The 20,504-nt window shown below is 45.2% G+C and overlaps 1 protein-coding gene across 1 annotated transcript in view; it reads left to right on the forward strand.

Annotated features, from left to right (window-relative positions):
* Window positions 1-20,504, forward strand: part of TCF20 (transcription factor 20) — a 127,479-nt gene that overhangs the window by 494 nt on the left and 106,481 nt on the right. Inside the window, exon 2 of the mRNA XM_066183576.1 lies at window positions 8,040-8,150. The gene's annotated coding sequence lies outside the window, so the exon portion shown is untranslated. The remainder of the gene's footprint in view (window positions 1-8,039; window positions 8,151-20,504) is intronic.

Genomic DNA, 20,504 nt, shown 5'->3' on the forward strand with positions numbered 1-20,504 from the left:
AAACCTCAAAGCAAGCTTTTGTTTGTTACTGTGTTTAAGCAGATACATTCAAAGAATTTATATCCAACTGGCAACATTCTTAATCCTTTATTACTGGTTTTACTAGAGTACAGTCATGATCTGTATTCTTTAAGAGTGCATCTGTTCCTCTTGCTTATCCAGCTTTGAAGCAGACCTTGCTGATACTAATTTCTCTATAGCCTGTAACCTCATCTATAAAATGAAGGGAATACTTCATACAGGCAGCTGTGAAGTTACATTTATTGTCTGTAAATTGCTTGTAGTAATTGAGCAGAGGAGGTGGAGAGAAGTAAAGACAGTGGAGTTAATGTGGGCTTGGTTTCTTTTAATAAAAGAAAAGCATAATTTTGCTCATCTGATGGTGTAGAAGCTAATGGGAAAAGAAAAATGCCCCCTGAAACTAACTGTTAAGTTTGTAATGAAAACAGACATTTCTTTAACATAGTGACGAAGGCAGCCATCTTGTTTGATAATAACAGAGTCCAGTTTAGAAACAGAGAAGATTATTACTGGAAATCCTGCTGTACCTCTTGTATTTCTGTGTAGTTTGGGTCTGCTCAGTTTTAGTGTTGTTTTTTATCTGCATGACTGCCTTATTAAATGCTTCTGGTATGGACACTTTAATAATAGGTAAAACTACCTGTTCTAAGATTATTAGCAAACACGTCTATTGCAGGCTTTTCAGCTAGGCTGCTTGTTTTGTGCTGGCCAGTATCCTTGTTGGATAAAACTGCTTCATGTGGGTTAGGATGGAGTTTCTTGCTCTGACCCAATCTAACCATTTGCTCCTCCTAAGAGGGGTGATTATGCCTTGCTCCTGGCTCTGTGGCCATATTCCTTGCCTTGTGGACACAGCTTGTTCAGCCTTCAGAAAGCTGACTTGCCCAAAGCCGTAAAAAAAGTGAATTGTTTTCTCCTGGGACAGAGAGCTGAACCTGTTCACCAGGTACAGGCTCGTATCAGAGCTGCCGCTAAGGAGGGGTGAAATTTGTTTTGCCAGCTGTAAAAGGTAAGGAATGAAAGAAAAGTGAAAATGGCCCCCCCCTTTTTTTGGTAGTAGTGACCTATTAGCCTTGTTCAGTTGTAATGTGAAGCCTCACCCTCAGCTTTGATTTTCAGATCCCTCTCTTCTCCCCTGCACCTCTTCTGTCCCTCAGATATACTCGTGTGCCTGCAGATGCCTACTTCATTCCCAAGCAGTATTTTCAAAAGGGTGAAAAAAGGGAAAATACTGAGTTTCACTGCCTCTACAGTTGGAGACATACTGTAGTTCCTGAGAGCCTTTTGCTGTGAGCCTAAGAATTATTATTATTAGGATCACGTATTATTAGTAACAGGCTCAAAAATTAGTTGCTGTAATCTTTCCTTATGAGCAGGCAAAAGGAAACTGCCTGGTGGGATAGCTGTAGGCCAAGTTTGTAAAAGAGCTTCCCCAAACCTGGTGATGGCAGCTGTTTGGACTGAGACCCTGGAGCTGGTGGGACCAGGTGGTCCGGGATAAATGACAAGGAGAGGAAATGTCTGGAGAATTTTCTGCATGCCGTGGTAAGCTGGGTCTGGAGCTGGGTACCACGGCACAGGAGGAAGTCTCTCCTTCTTTGAATGGTGGCTTGCAGTAGTTCCAGGTGCTACTGCCTAACTAATTTTCAGACACTAGCAGAAACTGGGAAGGCCTTGTGGGACATTGCTGTGGTATTGTAGAATGCTGCCAGCTTGCTGCAAGGATGTCATGAAGCCCAGGGTGAGAGGAAGCTCAGGCTCCATGGGAACTGGCCAAGGCAAACTTAGTTTCTGCTGACTGGCAGGGATGGTGTTTCTGCCTCAGCTTTGCCACTGATGTTTTGGTGTATCTGCACTGGCCCACGCTGGCTGCAGGGAGGATGTGTGTCCAACGAGACACATGCCCAAGCATCTGCTTAGCAGGGGCACAGTGCAGGTTGGAGTGTGCATTTGGAGATGAGATGGAGGCACCTGTTGGCCTACAGCAATTATGCCTTATGGCTAAAGGAGCAGGAACAGTGCTTGTCTGGTGAGTTTTCTACAGCATGAAGGTGGAGATGATGTCAGTGAAGAGCAGCGGTGGCAGAGGCAGCAGGATGCAGTGAGCCTGTGCATGTGTGGACTGACCCAGCAGCTGTACTTGGCAGGAGCGGCAGGTTGCAATTGGTGTGGTGCACAAATTAGAAATGTTTGTGCAGGCATTTTCAAATAAAGAAAGTCATAGGGAGGGACAAGGAAATTTGCTCCAGTTTTGAGTGTTAGAGATTTGTTTCATTCTGTATTGTAGTTGGGTTGGGTTTTTGAAGCATTTAAACCTGAATTCTTTTCATTGGTAGCTGAAGACATGGCAAAAGAAAGGTTATTGTAGGGTTGCGTCGCATTGCATGGTAAGATTATACCATGGGTGGGATTATACTGGGTGGCCCTTACAGTGGGTTTGTGTTCCAAGGATGGAGTGAAAAAAGGAAAGAATCAGTGCATTGATATTAAATAATGATGCCACGGGATATGGTGAGTACAAAGTGTCTTTGTTTTCAAGGCTGTGTTTGGGTTTTTTTAAAACTGACACATTTATAAGCCAGCTGCAATATTTTTTTTTTAAGACACATTTGTAAGAGTGGGAGCAATATAGAAAATGCTGTAATCTCATTGAGAGGTATGGGGTTTTTCCATTCCTTTGCACATGCATGCAGCCTCTGGGGAAGATGTTAGTGAAGGAGCTTGGATAATCGGGGTCTTCTCTGGAGCTGCCATTGTTCTGACTGATGTAGTGGGTATTAGCTGGGGAATGTGCACAGATGCATGGGCTGATGGGCTGTCTGGGGTTTCATCTCTGCACTCTCCCTTTTATTCACTCCTCCTGGATAGAGATATGTATCCTGGCAGATTTGTCTTCCACCTACATCTCTTTTTCTTCTCATGTAAATACTTGCTGATTTTTTGTGTGTTCCTTTGCTGTTGTTATTGTTGTTTTTCTGGCAAATCTTCTACTGTGCTTGTAATGGGTGACTCTTCTCATGGTGATGGATGTTCCTGTAAGCCGGTCTCTTCCTGGATCACTTTGCTGAATTTTCATGCAATCTGCCCTGTCTGGAGGCAGCTTATCTGCTCTTGTGATGGTTGCTCTAGTAAAGGTCCGAGTATTGTAGCTGACTCCAGCAATGCTCCAGCTGCCCTTTGGAGTGCAAAGGAATGCAGTAGGGGGGAAAAAAAAAAAAAAAAAAAAAAAAAAAGCCCTTTTTTTTTTGTGGGGGGGGGGTGCGGTGGTGGTCCTGTTTGTACTCAGGCCTGAAATGCTGAGAGCACGTTAGAGTTCCCATGTAGGACTGTAGTAATTAAATAGTACTGGAGGGAGAGGGAGCATGTGATGGTCATTTCAGATAGATTAACAAAGAGGGGCTATTGCAGTGCCAGCAGAAGACATCCTAATCTGGAGGTTCCTAGCCAGCAAATATTTTTAAAAGCTATTCCAGAGAGTAAGAGGGAAGCCTGAGAGGTCTGTGCTGTAATTAATTGCTCAGATACCACTGGAGTAGCAGTTTGAAGAAAGGAACTCATATGGGAGCCTGGTGTGGTGTAGAGGGTGAAATGGGAATTTCCTGACTTTTGTTTGCGAAGATCAAGCGTAGAAGAAATTTTAGACAAAATAGGTGCAAAGAAGGACTAAAATTAATAGGTAATTCCATTTGATTTTCTTTTGCCCTGCATGCTTCTGGATAGTGTTACTTGAACATCAATTGAAGCAGTACAGAGCATGCTTGGGAACCGAAGACATTAAGCAGAAAGAGAGAGCGAATCTGATTAGCTTTGCTTTTCGAGCATTAGGCAGAAAGACTGAAATGTGATTGCAAACAGATAATAGCAGCAGGCTCCTGAGGCACCACCACAACCTGGCATATGGGGTGATGGATCTAACCATGCCATAGAACTGTTTCTTGTAATAGAAGCTGCTTGTTTTCATGTTGCGGTTGCTGTTGTACTTTCTAATTATCCTATTCATTGCTGTCTGCCATTTTGAGCCTGCCCACGTGGGATGGCCCAGGCCCCTGGAATGTGTACCCTGTGGAGCACTTCTGTCCTGAATAGTAACGGGAGCTCTGGTAGCCAAAGGATGAGAGGTAGAGGTGCCAAGGCTCAAGAGTCCTAGTTATCTTCCCCCTTATTTCAGAGAATAAGGGAAGTAACAGACGCTGCTTTTGCCGTGATGGAAAAGATGAATGCTGATGTTGTGTGTAAATCTCCTCATTTCCCTCCGAATGTCCAAGTACTGGGGCTTGTTGGGAGATGGTTTGTAGTGACCTGAAAAAAGGGGCATCTATTAGTTCTACTTATAATTAATAAAAAGAAACTGGCCTTGCTACACCAGTCACTTTTTTGGCACAGTAGTAGAGATCCCGGAGCCACTTCCAGTCTGGGGCCTCTCTTCCCCACAAAGCAAACGCAGCAGAGAAAGCAGGCAGAGGCAAGCTGGAACTGGAGCTGCCGATAGAGCATCCAACACCCGTGCCTGCTGCTTGGGGTGTTTCTGTGTTGTGGTGATCCTTTCCCCAAAAGTGCTTGCTTTCCCTTCTTTCCACCGAAGGCTTTCATTGATGGAAAGTCTAAAAAACCATTTCCAAAGCTGGTATGGATCAGGGGAAATGTAGATAGAATGGGAAGAGCAGACCTCTCCTTAAAATGTCTGAACAAAGCACAGGAGCAGGAAGCTCACATGCATATGTGCATATATATGTATTTCAAGGCAAGAAGGGGTGTGTCAGACTAGTGTTTCTGTGACCTTTTCTCAACTGTGACTTGCCTTTCCTGCGTTCTGCTTCTCCTTGCCTGTCAGGGGACTTTGCTGGTGGTTAGACTTTTTTTTTTTTTTCTTTTTTACTTACAGAATTTTTCCCCATAAGTTGCTAGGTAACTAACTGCTGGGTACTTATGCGTACTTAAGCAAAACAAAAGAAGTGGCCAAAGTCGGGAGAGGAGGGTAGCATCTGGCTACACTTCTTTTTGCCTCTGGGAGTTTCTCTCCCACGGGGGAGATGCCATGAGATTTTGGGGGCAGGAAGAAGGACGGGGCTGGGGGCAGCTACTATCGCTCTCGGCATCGGAAGGAGCACAGTCAAGCTGTTGCTTACTGGGGGAAAATTCACTGTCATCACTGAAGTCCAGTCCTAGGGACCACCCACCATCTGCTCCTGTGACCAGGAATTCTGAGCTCGCCTTCTCCTGCCCTGCTGGAGCTGGGCCGCCGCTGTCCCGCCCCCGCCGCTCCTTGGGCGCTGCTCTGGGTCTTTGTGCGCTGTAGCCCCGCACCCCCTGCCCTGCCGGGACGTCCCGCAGTTCCAGCTACCGCCGCCGAGCTTCTGGTACGGCTCATCCAGCAGCCCGGGATTTCTGCTCATCCCTGCCCTTCCAGCTTGGTGCTCCCCAGAGTCCTGCAGGGACCCCGGGATCACACTGCCCCAGGGTTTTGTGAGGCAAAGTCTCTCCTCCATCCCTCCCCGTCTCGGCCGAGAAGGCCCTCACGAGGTTCCTGGTTCTGGTTTGTTGTTAATGCCATAGTTGTTGTTCGTTTGCCTTGGTATACATACTAGTAAAGAACTGTTATTCCTATCCTCATATCTTTGCCTGAGAGCACCTTAATTTCAAATTTATAATAATTCGGAGGGAGGGAGTTTGCCTTTTCCATTCCGTGGGAGGCTTCTGCCCTCCCCAGCAGACACCTGTCTTTCCAAACCAAGACAGACTTCCACTTCCTTCCTGCTGGCCTGCAGGCAGCCTCCCTACCCTTGTGGCAGCTCCCAGCTCTGGCTCTGAGCCGAAGCTAATAATCCTGACATATTTTACTACCTTGTGTTCTGCTCCGTGCCTTGCTGTTAGGGGAGACGGTGTGTGAGGTTGTGGTTTGCATGACTTTAAACATTGCACTGGCCCTGGGGAAACCCAAACCTTGTAATAAGCACCGGCCGAACCTGTGGTGGAGCCTGGCTTTTCTTGGCAATGCCCCTTGCTTCCCTACTTGCAAGTGACCAGCTAGCACAGATATCATCCAAACACACCTTCCAGTTGTCTCTGGCTGTCTGGATGATTGCCAGTGGTATCGGGTTTGGGTGGAAGTAGGAGGTGTTAATAGCCAGGAAAGGAAAAATTCATCAGGTACCAGAGAAGGGTAATGAAGATCTCTCACCACTCTCTCCACGCATCAAAGCACTCTTAAAAAAAATAGAGCACTCATCTTTGACCCCCATTAATGACTGGGAGTTTTATGAGTCTGTTGATGCTCCCACAGAGTTTAATTATTTAGAGCATAAGGTGGAGGTTTATGCTTTCACTGCTGATGGTGCAGGGTTCAGGCCCTCTTGGTGGGCGGGGGTGTTGGTTACAAAGGCAGGCTGGCTTGGAATGCAGCTGCTGGCTCTGAGGAGCCTAAGGGAGGCATGAGCTGCAGCTGTGTGGTCCTTCTCACGGCTGGGCAAAGCAGCGTATCCTTCTCATTATGTGAGTTCTGCGTGACCTGTCGTGTGGAATTCAAGGTCTGTGTCCTTATCATCAGGGCACTTAATGGTCCGGACCTGAGATACCTTAAGTAACTACCTGAAGCTGTTGGATGGGCATGCTTGTGGCGGATCCTGCTTGTTGCTGAGCCCCCAATCAGTGCTAGAGGCTTTAGGGGTTGGTGTGAGACTCTGGGAGCAATATCTGATTTATCAGCCCAGGGCTACCGGCCTTTCCTGTTCCCTGTAGTAGCAGGCCTTTGCCTGCCTCTTTTCTGTGACCAGCTGCTTCCTGTTCCCCCCCATATTCTGCTCTGCAGTCTAGCAGCCAGTTTTCCTGCTGTAAAATCCCATCTTCAATCTGCTGCTTCCTTCCCTTTGCAGTACCTCAACTTGTTCTTGCCTTTCCTACTTTTCCTCACCCAGCATTTCTCTGCTGGTAATCCTCCCGAGACTTGGGAACTCAGGTAAGGAACAACCAAGGAACAGCAGAGTGTCTGAAGACCTTTGTGCAGCTCGTGTTCCCAAACAGGCAGCTGGGCACTTAGACCAGGAGTATTTTCTTGATGTCCTGCTGACCATTCAGTCAGGGTTCCACTTCTAGTGGGAAGGTATCACACTCCAGGTTTGATTGAATGGGATGTGGGCTGGTCTGATGTGTTGGCTGGCCAGCTGGAAGGGTCAGATGCTCACCTTCTGGCTGCTTCTGGAATGGGTAAATTCCTTTAGAATTGTGCCGCCTCTTATGTTTGTGGGTCCTTAGGGCTTGCAGTTCTCATCAGCGCTGAAATGAAACATCAGTGACTATTGCAAAGCTAAGTGGAGGCTTATTTCAGAGCAAAAGTGATTAGTATTGTTGGATCTGGGTTTGGCTGATAGCCACATAAATTTATGGGCAGACTGGGAAGTCTTAGTTGATGTGGAAGGTTCACTCAACACTGCTCACACCAAACAATATTGGTATTGATATACTGAAAATGCCTATCATGGCAGACACCAAGCCAGCAGGTCACCTGGTGCTGCTCCTGAAGGCTGATTGTTTGTGCTGGGGCTCACTGCTGTGCTCTGCTGCCATTTCTTACCCCCTGAGCTCAGGGACACTTGAACGTTCTTCTCACATCTGTTCTGCCACTGTCTCCTCGTACATGCTTGATCACCTGTTTTCTGCTGTAGCAAGGGCCTGTGCAGGCTCTTGGTTGCATGCCAATGGGCTTTTCATGCTATCCCTATTCACCCTGGTTTATCTCTTCCCACTCCTTTCCTTCTTCGTATTTCATTTCCTTTGATATGGGACTAATGTTCCAGGTTGTGTTGAGATGCTGGGTTGAGCCGAGAAAGAAGGCAGAAGGGGAAAAGGGGCTTCTGCTGGTAGATATGAGTTTCTGTCATCAACTCAGTCTTCAATCTGTTGGTTGTTATGGATCTAGCTAACCCAGCTGGATCTCCTAGACAAATGTGAGGTGCTCTGTGTCCTGTATCCATATTCTACTCTGTTTTTCTGTTTTTCTTTTTTTTTTCCCTGAAAATTAATAGGATTCTACCCATTGATGATTAAAACAACGCCTGGAGTTTTGGAATGGATCAGATGCATCAATCAAATGTTACTACATTGCACCCAAAGAGAGGAATGCCATCCAGCTGGGGGTAGGGTCTGTTTTTTCTTTATCCTCATCAATATCTAGAGTTACTGGAAACCTTTTGGGGTTTTTAAATGTGAGAACTTTTAATATCAAGTACTAGTTTAAAAATTAATTGCTTCATTGTGTGAAAACTTGACTGCTTTTTTTTTTTGTTGATATGGAGCAAGGTTGTGCCTTTTTATATTCAAAATGTTATTAATAATGTTGAGGCTTTGCAGGCTTTGGTAAAGAAAACATTTCAGTAACTACTTCAGATATTTTGGGAGGGAAATTTCATGTTTTAAATGCAAAGTAAATCTATTCTGATTACTAAGAAAGATGAAAATAATTTAACTTTTTTTCAGAAACGTCAAAGTTCAGGTCATTTGTCCTAGTTCTTGAAATTAATGCAAAACAGACTAATAACTCTGCATAAACTGTTCCCCTTGCAACAGGGGAGAGGAGGTGAATGTATCAGTAGGAAGCTGTGTCACTCTTTGTACTGCCTGTGGTCACATGGCTGCTGTGGCAGCAGGTACAGCATGAGACCTGGAATGAAATAAAAGCTTGGTGGGAATGTGAATCTGGAGCCTTGCAGGGGTGTAAAGCACAGGTTGCAATCCAAGAAGCAAACTGAAGTGGTTTTTTGGCTCCCTTCCAATTGGTAGACCATGACTCCCCATTATCTTCTCGCTGGTATGTCACTTGGCTGTTTGAGCAGAGAGGGTGCAGAAACAAAACCTACCTGGCTCTCAGAACTGGGATGGACTTTCCAGGTCAGGCATGAGAAGATCTGTGTGTTGGGATTTGTGTCTGGAAGTAATGCTGTTCCAGTGTTGCTCACTTGAAATCTGAAGCTTCTTATGCTTCACATCAATTTCCTGTTCTTGTTAAAATTGCTTTTGCTTTAAAAATAAAGGGTCTTAAAGCTGAGGGGTTTGACAGAGTGTGCTGCAGAGTGATTCTTTTCTCCTCTGTAAGTTTCCTGAATGAATGATTTTGAAGTAAAGTAGTATCTCCCTGCAGAGCCTGCCTCTGTTAAGTCTTTAGACTGTTAGAGCAACAGTGAGACTACTAGTGCAATGTTAATAATCTATATGTGTTCCTCATTTTGGACCTTTGTCAGTCATTTCAGCCTTGGCAGGCTGGAAGAGATGAGAATAATATGTATAAGTTTTGCTTCTGTTCCCTCTGCGTGTGTTCTCAAGGTACGCAGAGGATTTGGGTCTTCAGAGCATGTCTATCTGGAACCTTCTGGCGTGCTGAATTCACAGAAGTAATACCAGAAAATAGCATAATGGTGTTTCATTTCAGTCATCTCTGCATAGGGTTGTACTGCTTTTGTTGGACGAGTGTGCCTCAGATGTTTGTGAGCTTTTCTTTGTTGCAGGAGGTGAGTGGAAAGTGAATTTTTTATGGGTTCCTCCTGTGGGATGAGCCCAGCCAGGATTTTGCTGCATGTCCATAATCAACCCCAAATGCATCTGTGCGGCTGAAGCTGCATCTAACTTTCTTCAAAACTGGGCTTCATGTGCTTGATTCTCTCCCTTAGTCTCTTCTTAAGGGCAGGAGATGGTCAGCTAGTTTGTGTGTTTCCTGAGTAGGTCTTGCTTGAAGGGAGAAGCAGAAGACTGAGCCAAATGAAAATGGGTTTTCAGAAACAAGGCTGATGAGAGGATGTCACCAGAGAACTCAACCGGTTTAAATAGAAAGTGTTGCTGAATTCTGTTCTGAAGTTTACTGTTGCAGGTTTGTGTTTGGCATTAGCAATTACCTGAACACCTTCCAGCTTGGCTGGAGACCAGGTACTTCTTCAAATCTTGTTGGAAGCATTGGCAACATGTTTCAGGGAGCTTTGGAGGGCCAGTGGTATAGAATGGATGAACTAGTTGAGGTGTTTCAGCAAGCCTGTGTTCTTGTAGGCAGGTACTGAACAGTTTGAGTCAGATTGGTCCACTTAAGTGGTATTTAGCAAGCAGGTAAGCAGTTTTCAGGAAGTTGAAGAGTTTGCTCCTGTTTGTTACTCGTGGTCCAAAATAGTTGGTTCACCTCAGGTAGTGGAAGACCCACAGGTTTTGTACTGCTGAGTCATGGATGGATGAATGGAACTGTCGAGGAGAAAAGAACGTTTGGCAAGGAATCTGTGTCTTAAGCTTGAAATAGATTTCTAGAATTGTATTTTGGGGAAAAGTGATGCTTCTTTCAAACTGGGTTACATTGTTTCGAATTTAGTTTTTGACTGTCTTGGCTTGGAAGAAAGAAAGTTTGGCTCAAAAATGACTCTGTGTGCAGAAGGATCTGCAGAAAGATGAATTGATATGAAGAAACTTGGTCTTGTTGTTTTGTGTTGCACTCACTAAAAGAACTTTTAATTTGAGGGTGAATTTTTCACTATGCTTTGTACCTTTGTATTTCAAACATGCTCTTTTCCTGGATTCTCTGTTCTGTTAAATCTTCCTAAGAGCTTGTATGTACAGCTTGAAGATGTAACTGACTTGAGATTTCTTGATCTTAAAATCTAATACTTAAATTGTAAAGTGGGTTGGCTGCTGCGGGATGGTTATAGTTCAGGAAGAAACTGTGATGCTTTGTTGGGCTTCAGATGCCTCAGTTGCAGCAGTGAGAATTTTTTTTTTCCTTTTTCTCTTTTTTGGACTGATAAGCCAGGAGCCTTACTCCTGGCTCTGCACTTGTGTACATCATCTAATGTACATATGCATTTGTAACAAAAGACTGCAAAGCAGCACCGTTTGTTCTGCTAAACAGAGGGAATTGGGAAGCTGAGTTGGAGGATTCTCTTTCCTCTTTTTCCTTTTTTTTTTTTTGGCCCCCTCTCCCTCCTCTTAACAAGAAGTTACTTTAAATAGGGAGCTGTTCAGCAGGTTGCAACTAGAATTCTATAATAAGATCTCTGTTCACTCTCCCTACTTTTTCACATGCCAAGTTGTGGCTGTAATTATATGACAGCTGCCCTCTTGGCTGACATGCAGCAGATTGAACTGGGGATCTCCAGAGCTAAAAGTGTGAGCTGCTACTCTCTGAGCTAAAGCTCTATAGCTGGAGGCTGTAATGATCTATATCCTTCATGACTGAGTGTAGAAGGGAGCTGCAAAAAGCACTTGCTGAGTTATGGTGCATACAGGGTACTTACTGTGTACATGGTCACTTCCAAGGTGTACTGGAAGCTTTTTTTGAGTGGTTTGTGATAATTGTACAAACTGTTGTCAACTCATGGGTGCTTTAAAATTATGATCTGTTTTGAAGCCTTTCTACCTTAAAAAACTTTACTAGTCTGTTAGTCAGGCACAGACATTTGTTGCTGTATGTGTAGGTTGTGCTGAGCTTGAGGTGCCTTGATGTTACTGAAGTCCTTCAACTCTAATGCAGTGTAAGTAATTGTTACCATATTGAATGCAGTATGAAAAACTCTACCAATGATGTTCAGACAAGTTTGCCTTTATGCTTTGCCATTGCAATAGGTTTTTCACAGATGGCACCATGGGAGCTTTGTAAAATCAAACGAAGGAGAACCTGGAATTGCTGGAAATCTCTCCTGTTTCCTCAGGACCAGGAAAATCTGAGCAGTGCCAAAGTTTGTTAGGCTGAGGAAAAGCGAGGAGAAGCAGAACCATATGGAGCTTCATGAGTGGTGTCAGCCATGGGTAGCTCCTGCAACCAGTGTTGTGGGAGGGGGGAAGTGTGTCACAAGTTGAGATGTTAATTTTGAACTTTGTGAAACATTACTTTTTGAACCCTTAAAACCTCTTTTCCCCACATCCCTAAACAAACAAACAAACAAAAACAGAAAAACCAAAAAACAAACCTCCTCCCCCCCCACAAACCTTAAAAAACCATAAGAACAACTAAACCCCAAACCAAATAGGAGATAGGCATCTGCTGGCTTTAAATATGGCAAAGTAAGCATTCCTATCAATTTGCACAGTTTAAAACCAAACTGATCTTTTTGCATTAAAAAAAATAGGAAATATGTAAGGGATGCAATTAAACATTAAATAAAGTATACACTGAAACAGTCTTTCAGACCTCAGACATTTACGTTAGTGCCAGTCCAGTGTGTCAGAAACTTACTTGATACTGTATATATTGTTGAGATATCTATCTACCTATCTATCTATCTATCTATCTATCTATCTATCTATCTATCTATCTCAACAGGGACATTGTCTGCTGTAAATTTAGATAATCTCCATATATGTTAGGCCATATCCTATTACACAGGTCTGATCATACTCAATCACAGTTTAGTAAACACCCTCCATCTTAGTAGCATCCTCCAGTTCCTTTCCTTGCATTATTTCATGCACACAGAGTTAATATGAAGGTGCCTGTAGCATGGTGTAAGAAATCTTATTTCCTCACCTCTCATTCCTGTTCTGTGCCACCATCATCCTGTTGGTTTTGGGGGTGCAGCCATTGGCAGGACCATGCTGTAACATACATTAGTTACCTGCTGTGGGTTAGAAGTCCCATTCCTCCAAGTACGCGAAATGACCCAGGCTACAGTGATCTAGTCCACGCTGCTGCCTTGCAAGCAGCAGCTTCAGCAGAACTGGGGAGGAGATGTTTTGCAGAAGGGGCAGAGGAAATTTTTAAAGTTTGTGTTACTCCTGAGGCATCTTATGGGACATCCCCTGTCAGGCCATCTCACCAGTCTTAGGGCTTGATTCCCTACTGCCTGTCCCATCACTCCTTACAGGGAAGTGGAATGAGGATTCTTCCACTTCCTGTGGGAGTCTGTTCCGCAGCCTAATAGACTTTTCTGTCAGGAGACATTTCTTGATTGGGCTTTTATCATGGGTGTCAGACTGCTGGTCCCTGGGATGATCTTAGCCTGCATCAATACCAGTGCTTTCCTTGCGCATGCTGCCTAGAACTTGCTCCTCCTTCTCCTCTGGCATTTATTGTAGGCCTGTTTCAGCTGTAGGCAGCTGTACCTTGGCTCAGACTCCACTGTCCTTAGTGCTGCTGTTGGAGGCTGTTGCAGAAGTTGGGATCTGGGAGCCTACACCAAGGGCCTGACTTGTGATCTGAGACAGACTCGTCATCTGAGTCCGTTTTCAGGAATCCAGACTGATGGCAAGTAAGGAAATGCACACTGAAGCAGCATTTCTGTGTGTCTCTACCTTGGATAGAGCCAAGTCCAAGAAATCTGTTACATTACAGCTATCCCATGACCTAATTGTGTTGCTGTCAAATCCAAAAGTGTGGGTAAGACTCCAGTATATTCCTGCAGTCAGTTTAAAGCAGGGCTTTTGATTTCTTTTACGTGACAGAGTTTGTGCTGTCTATGTTGAAGCAGCAAGGAAGAGCAACCCAGCCAAGCTGTTCGTCTGTGAGGCTGTGGAAATACCAACCATGAGGCTCAGCAATGTAGACTCTGTATGCAGTGTTTCCAATTTGGCAGGTGTGGGTGAAGAGTCTGCCTTGCTAGCTCCTCAAGGAGTGATTCTTCTAAGGCTGGTGGCAGTTAGGCCAGGTTGTAGTGGCTGGCTGTGTGCAGACGGACAGATTTCCTGGGGAGAACAGCATGCACCCAGTGTCACAGCCCTGGTATGCACTACAGTATAGAGACACTAGAAGACTTCCTTCCACAGCACATGGCTGTTGTTTTGCATATGTGGACTTCATGAAAGCATTTGATACTTTTCAGGTCTCTTCTCTTTGTTGCTGAACCTCCTCACTTTCTTGCATTCCCTTTCGAAGGTGGGATGAGTAGAGCACATTTCAGTGCTGCAGAGGCAAATGTATCTTTGACTTGCATTGTACTGTTATGAAATTGACACTATTTTCTAGTCACTTTCTAGTACAGTCAGTACTCTCCTATCCGCTTCTATAATTTAGGTAGACCTTGTTATGTGATGTCTTTTTAAAGACTGGACGTAATTACTCCAGAACCAAGGGATGTATGAACTCTTTGGACAATGACCCATTAAGCTGTTCGTAACCAGAATGGTTGTGACACCAGAGATGTGAAAGAGCTTTCTTAATATTTCTCCTGATCCTTTCCTCTGTGCCCAATGTGGACCCTCTATATCCTCATCCTCCCTCTGTGTCCTCCAGTTCATGTCCTGGCTGCCTTCTGCTCCTCACTTCTCTGCCAATGAGTTATTTCTCTGGTATTCCCATACAGTTCTTATTCCTCACCAGCTGTGGGCTCCTGTCCTCTCCTTGATCCTCAGAGGTCTCTGTTCACCTTTCATTGGTGCTTTGCCATTGTTGATTCTTCTGCAAGCTCTGCCTTTCCTGACTGTACTGCCCACTTCACAAGGAAGAGCTTTTTGCTTTTCTCCATTCCCATGGGAGAAATAAAGCTTCTGTCTTGTCTGCAGGTGCATAAAATATGGCCACACTGTCACCAGATTTTTGGTTAGTTTGTGTCCTCTTTGACTCAGCTCATCTCTTCCCTGTTAACCATGTATGAAGTATCCCTCTTCCCTTTGTTTTCATGGGATTTGCATGCAGTGTCTTGCTCCCCTGGGACTAAGTGTCATGCCTGTTGAATCTGAGGGTGTTGTCAGCAGTTCCTGCGGCTGCTTCTGAGCTACTTGTTCAGCTGTGCCAGTGCAGCTGAACGTGCTGCTGCACATTGAACTGGATCAGGGAATTGATCTGGATTAAAGTAGCCAAGGTGGAGAGGAAAGCTGCTTAACCCAGCGATTTGCTCAAAGAAATACTTGAAAAACTACAGTTTAAGAGCACTTTGACTTGATAGCCCTTTGACTAACAACCCCCTGGTATAGAAATCCCTTGTTTAAATGTAGAGTTGCTGCCTCAGCTCTTCAAACCCTCCTCCTGAGCTATTAAACACCAGCGGCCACCTTCTTCAGGCTTAGAGCAGCTGCTGCAGGTTAAGATGTGCTGTGCAGCTGCTCCAGGATGCATGGGACACAATACTGTTTGGAAGGGATGAGGACCCCCTGGAGTAAAAATGGACATGTGTCGAAGTGTGCAAAATCATCCTTTCATGGAACATCACAGACTGAGACAAAGCTTTGTGCTTTTATTTTTTCATGATTGCTGGGCTGGTTTCATCCTGAGCCTTATTAATGTTCCAGGATGTTGCTGTGCCACTAAGTGTGGGAAATACAGCATGCCTCGATGCTGACTGGAAACGTTGAAAATGCTTCCCTCTGCCCTTCTCTGTGGGACACATTTAACCTGCTCCATCCCTCCTGAGCTGATAGAGTGGAGCCCTGTCTGGTGGCTCTGCTCCTGCTCTTCCCCTTGGCTTTCCCATACCTTCCCCTGCCTGATCCGTTCATGTGCTCCCAACTTCATGCTGTCCAGGGTTTAATTTTTGTTTAAGATCTTCGTTCCTTTAATGACAGCGGGAACCGAAGGCTGTTCTCTGTGGGGGCTGTGGTGCGTGGCTGTGCTTGAGGTAATGAGACTTGATGAAAACCTCTTGTTACTGTGGCAAGATTTCTTCCTTTTCTGTGTTTAAGAAGAAGGGGGGGGGGGAGGAGGAAAAGAAAAAGTGTCAGACCCTGCTGGGTATGTTAATATATTTTTAATGGCTTCCGTGTGGCTAGCTGAGGACTTATTTGTCCAGACTGTGAGAAAAGGGTAGCAGCATGTTATTCTTGTGCACCTTTGAGCTCAGCTGGGAGTTGAAATGGGAGAGAGGGAGGATTGAGTGAAAATTTCACAGAAATCCTGTTGATAAAAATGAAATCTCCTAGAGACGGAGGGGATTGGCAGGGAAAGAAAGATTGGATCCCAGATACCTCATCCCCTCCCCCTCCCCAAATCTTCCTTTTTTTCTGGAATATTCCACTGTCTGCAATCATCACCTGTCTCAGACTATGGTATTTCTAACCAGTGGTGAGGGGAGAGATTTTTCTGAAATAATTGCTGTATTTTTGCAGAGAAATATTTTTGAGAAACAAAAGGGTTTACGCTATGGTGGCAAGCTGGGGAAGGGAGGGGGCTGGCAGGGATGCAGGGTGGGTGCTGGGCATTTTCCCCTTCCAGCCTTAATAGGCCAGTTAAGCTGCAGGCAGGATGAGGCTGGTGGTCCGAGCCGGCTGCCTGGGGTGATGAGGGGTTTTGCTGCTTCCCTGTTCCAAAGGCATGCAGAGCACTGCCGGGATTGAGGGGCAGCCAGTCTGGGGCAGCTGTGGGTTCTAGGGGTCAGGAGCCAGGTGCCTGGGGCGGTAGGTCAGAGCAGAGATGTGCTTGATGGGGCTGTGAGGAGAGCGAGAGCTGCTGGTGAAACATTGATGCTGCATAGCCCTGGTGAGAGGGGGAAAGAGCCAAGAGCGAGGGACCCTGGCACTTGGTGTGTGCTGATTAGATGGAACTGCCTGGAGAGAATGGTGCTTGTGACACACTGGGAGATGGACTGGAAGGATTTGGTATGGTCAGGTACAATGGAGCCCACACCCAGCCAACTCCTGGTGCAGGAGGGTTGGGGGAGCAGTGACCCCTCTCTCTGTCCTTGTGTTCTCGTTCTTACATAATCCCAGTCAAGGGTGATGGGTGATTCCTAGGGCAGGAAGGACTGAAAATCAGGGAGACACCGAACTAGGGTTTTCCTGCTGCCAGCAACTTGCAGCTACTGTGCCAGCTCTGTATCTCCCCTGTATTCAGAGACAAGCTCATCTCTCAATGTCCACTTACAGGAGATCTGTCCACCCAGTGTTGAACCCAGGTGGCTTGGTGGGCCCTTCTCCAAGTAAGGAAGCCAATGCATGTGAGGCATCTCTTATCAAAGCCATAAAGGCATGCTGGCATCTCTTGAGGCAGGTGCATGGTTAGGGTGACTGCTGGGACGATGTCAGGAAGTAATTTTCTTAATTCATTGCCCAGTCCTGGAGTAGGGTGTGTGAATTGGCAACAGCCCTCACCTGGCTTCTTGTTTCTGAGTGGCTGGAAAATGTCCCACAGCAGATATGCCTCTTCTTGGTGGCAACTTCTCTGGGTGTTCCCAAGGCAGCATCCCTACAGGGTCAAAGCTGTATTTTTGGGGGAAAAATTAAGAACTGGATGTCTACTTAATTTTGGAGCCAAGAAATAGTGCTAGACTGGCAACTCCTGGGATATCCTTTGTAGCCTGCCCCTGCCAACGTACCAGATTGCTGACTCCCAGCCAAACTGGCCCCTCTGATTTTTCAGTCTCACAAAAACAGTTTGTGGGAGATTTCTCTGAGGAAACTGTAAGTTTCTTTGTGTTGCAGAAGACTGGAAGCACATATGGTGAGTTACTGATATCTGTCTGAAAGGACAACCCTGACCCAATTGCTTGGCTGATCTGACCATACCCTTTATTTAGACTGAAATTAACTTTCAGCTGATTTAGTAAAAATAGGTTTAGTAATGAAGCAGACAAATCAGGGATACATTTGCATTCTGTATAAAGCTGTCCATATGAGTGTTTTAGGTAATTTTACCCATCCGCTTAAAGTGCTTCAGCTTGCCTCTCCTGTGTCCCCCTCTGCAGGCAAGACCTAGTTTTTGATGAGTGTCCACTGCTTTCTTAACCCACTTTTTCAGCTGGCCTGAAGTTGCTGACGGCATCATCACTTACCCAGGAGCATGAGTGAATGCAAATTGGCACAAAATAAAACCCAGGGACCCACCAGGCTCCCAGCACTGTAAATTCTGAGTTGTTGAAGTCCTTCTTTGGTTGAGTAGCCAGCAATAACAGTTGGCTAATAAACTCATATATATTATTATTTTTACTCAAACCTTTTCCACTGATAGTATGCTGATTAAAAAAACGGAAGGATTTTGTTTCTCTCCTTGAGCGTGCTTTCTAGTGTTAGCGCTAGATTAGTTTTACATATGACCCAAAGGGAATGTTCTAAACTAGGCTTGTACCAATTTATCTCCCCCATTCACCCCATCACAATGGATTTTAAAAATGGTACTGTCATCAAACTTGATATATCTAAGGCTGCAATAAAGAGTAATGTGTGCTCTGTGTTTTAATTTTTTGGAGGCCTTAGAGAACTGCTACTGAGGTATAATGGATGTTTCTGTGAGCACTAATACTTTAATTGTAGGTAAGAGAATTTTGCCTTTCTGCAGCTTAAAATATCTCAATAAATACAAGTCTTGGTATAGACAGTAGCAAAATCAAGTGAAGACCATCCTGAATTTGTTGTGAGCCAAGTAAAATCCCATTCCCTTTTAACAACACACCTTTCAGTTTCTCACTGTTCAGGAGATAAAATTTTCTTGGCCCACTGATTCTCATAGTCTTTCAGTCTAAAAAAAAACTTTCATTGCTGGATGGGCAAGATGGGTGAGGTAAAGGAACTGGCCAAAAATTTTTATCTTTTTATGCTGTATGTTTTTAAAAATACAGTTGCCAAATTGCAACAAAAACCAAATCACAAAGTCACATGCACATGTCTATTTTTAATTTTAATGATAATTGTAATGTCGTGTCTAGCAATCTCTGCCACAGGCCTCTGGCTGTACCATACCCTCTTCTAAGATGCATTTGCATGGCCCTGATTTTCTGTAGGCACAAGTCTGTACAACATGGTCTTCCTGCTTTCTAGTTTTTTACTGAGGACACTGGTTTCCATAAAATGATGCCATTGGGGAAGGTCTCAGAAGATCACAGTATCTTGCTGGTGTTGCATGCATGTATAAAGTGGGCATGTTATTTCCTGAGGGGGGAAGAAAGGGTGAAAGGAGTTTAATTCCCTTATGCGGGAAGGTGCGCAGACAAGGTTGGGGGAAGGCAGCTGATCTAGGCGCTCATCAGCCCAGTGAGGATGTCCCAGGGAAGTGGCAGGGAGGTTTGTTCATTAATTCAATAACACTTCACCCCAAGCTCACCCCCTTACCTCTCCTCTGGCTTCCTTAGCCCTTCCCCCTCCTTAGGAATCTGCTTCGGGGGAATTGCAGCCCGTGAACTGCACCCAGCAGCTCGCGTGGCAGTTGTGGCTGCGGCTAAATCAGCCAGCTGAGCACCTGCTGTCTCCTGCTAAGGGAACTGAGCAGCCAGCTATTTGTTGTTAAAGTGACACTGTCAAAATAAAAATCCTGTTTTAAGCAGGCTCTTCCTTGCATTCCCGAATAAAGTACTGGATTACTAAATTAAATTAAATTTAGGAAATCACATTGGTCTCCCATTTTTAGCCAGAGGGGATGGCCTTCAGCATCAGGTATGAATTACCTACACAACCTGCAACCACAGCTTCATGTGCTGAGGTCAATAAATTGACTTCCATGCAGCTTATTAGGTGGAGCTCTTTCAGATGTGACCTTATTAAAACCTGGAGTCCTCTCTCGATGGTAGCAATCCCATGACTGTTTCCTTAAGTATAGGGGAGTGTGTTGTTGCAGTGTCCTTGACAAAATATCTTTCTTCCCCGGCATATCTGCCAAGAGGGGCATGGGCCAGTCATTCACTGAGCTTTAGATATTACTACAGCATGTTGCTGAATGAACAGATTCTTCTGAGGGGCATCAAAGGCAGATATTGGCCTCCTGCTAGTGTAAGGGCTAAGGCTGTTTCCTGAATGGGTAGTTGTGTACTACACTTGATTACGTTGTTTTGTTGGTGTGATTCCTGTTTTTCATTAAAAAAAACCAAACAACCCAGCTTTCTCAAGCCAGCTGTTATATCATTTCATAACCTCAGACTGTTTCCTTCCCTGCTTCTGACCTATTAGTTCATTTTTGTAGTGCTTCAGAGCATCTTCCTTCTCTGTCTCCTCTTGAACTTCCTACCCCCATTCTTCATGTGCTTGGACACATACCAGCACTGAAATGCCTGTGTGCTCTGAGGGGAGTTTAAAACTACTGTGAGATATTTAATATGTGGAAGATGAGCCTGACTTGCCACAGACACACAGGAAGGAGAAAGGAGTGACCCAGCATCCCCAGGCTGAGATGTTGGCTAGCGCCTGCTCTTCATTCCCCTGCCTCATAGCCTCCTGAGAAAGTCGAAGGTTTCTCCTAGAGCGTCGGGTCTCTGCTCTTGCTTATCTTCCAGTGTTCTTTCCTGGCTCTTTTCATCCTTGCTCAGAGCATCTTGGCTGGCACAACGTAGAGAACAGGCCTTTGTTCCTGGTACGGGCTCTTTTGTCAGGAGGGAAAGAGGGGCACTGTCCCTGGCTTTGGTTCCCCTGTTCAGATGCTCTGCTGTCTGCAAAATGGGGCTGTTGCAGCCCACAGGCCTGGGGGATGTGCCTGCTTACAGACTGCAAAGCACTTGACAGAGGGAGAAGGGAAGACTGTGGATTGAGAGCTGCAGAGCTGCCCCTGCCCTGCGGTAGTAAAGGGGAATTGGCACCTTGGGCTTTGCTGGGAAACAAGAGGGCGAGAGGTAATAAAAGATCAGTTTCTAATCTGTTTTGTGGGAAACGCTGAGCAGCAGCAGAAGTGCTGGAGCTGC

The sequence above is a fragment of the Chamaea fasciata genome, unplaced genomic scaffold (assembly GCF_029207755.1).
Source record: "Chamaea fasciata isolate MVZ Bird 193981 ecotype frontalis unplaced genomic scaffold, bChaFas1.0.hap1 SCAF_5, whole genome shotgun sequence".
Taxonomy (NCBI): domain Eukaryota; kingdom Metazoa; phylum Chordata; class Aves; order Passeriformes; family Sylviidae; genus Chamaea; species Chamaea fasciata.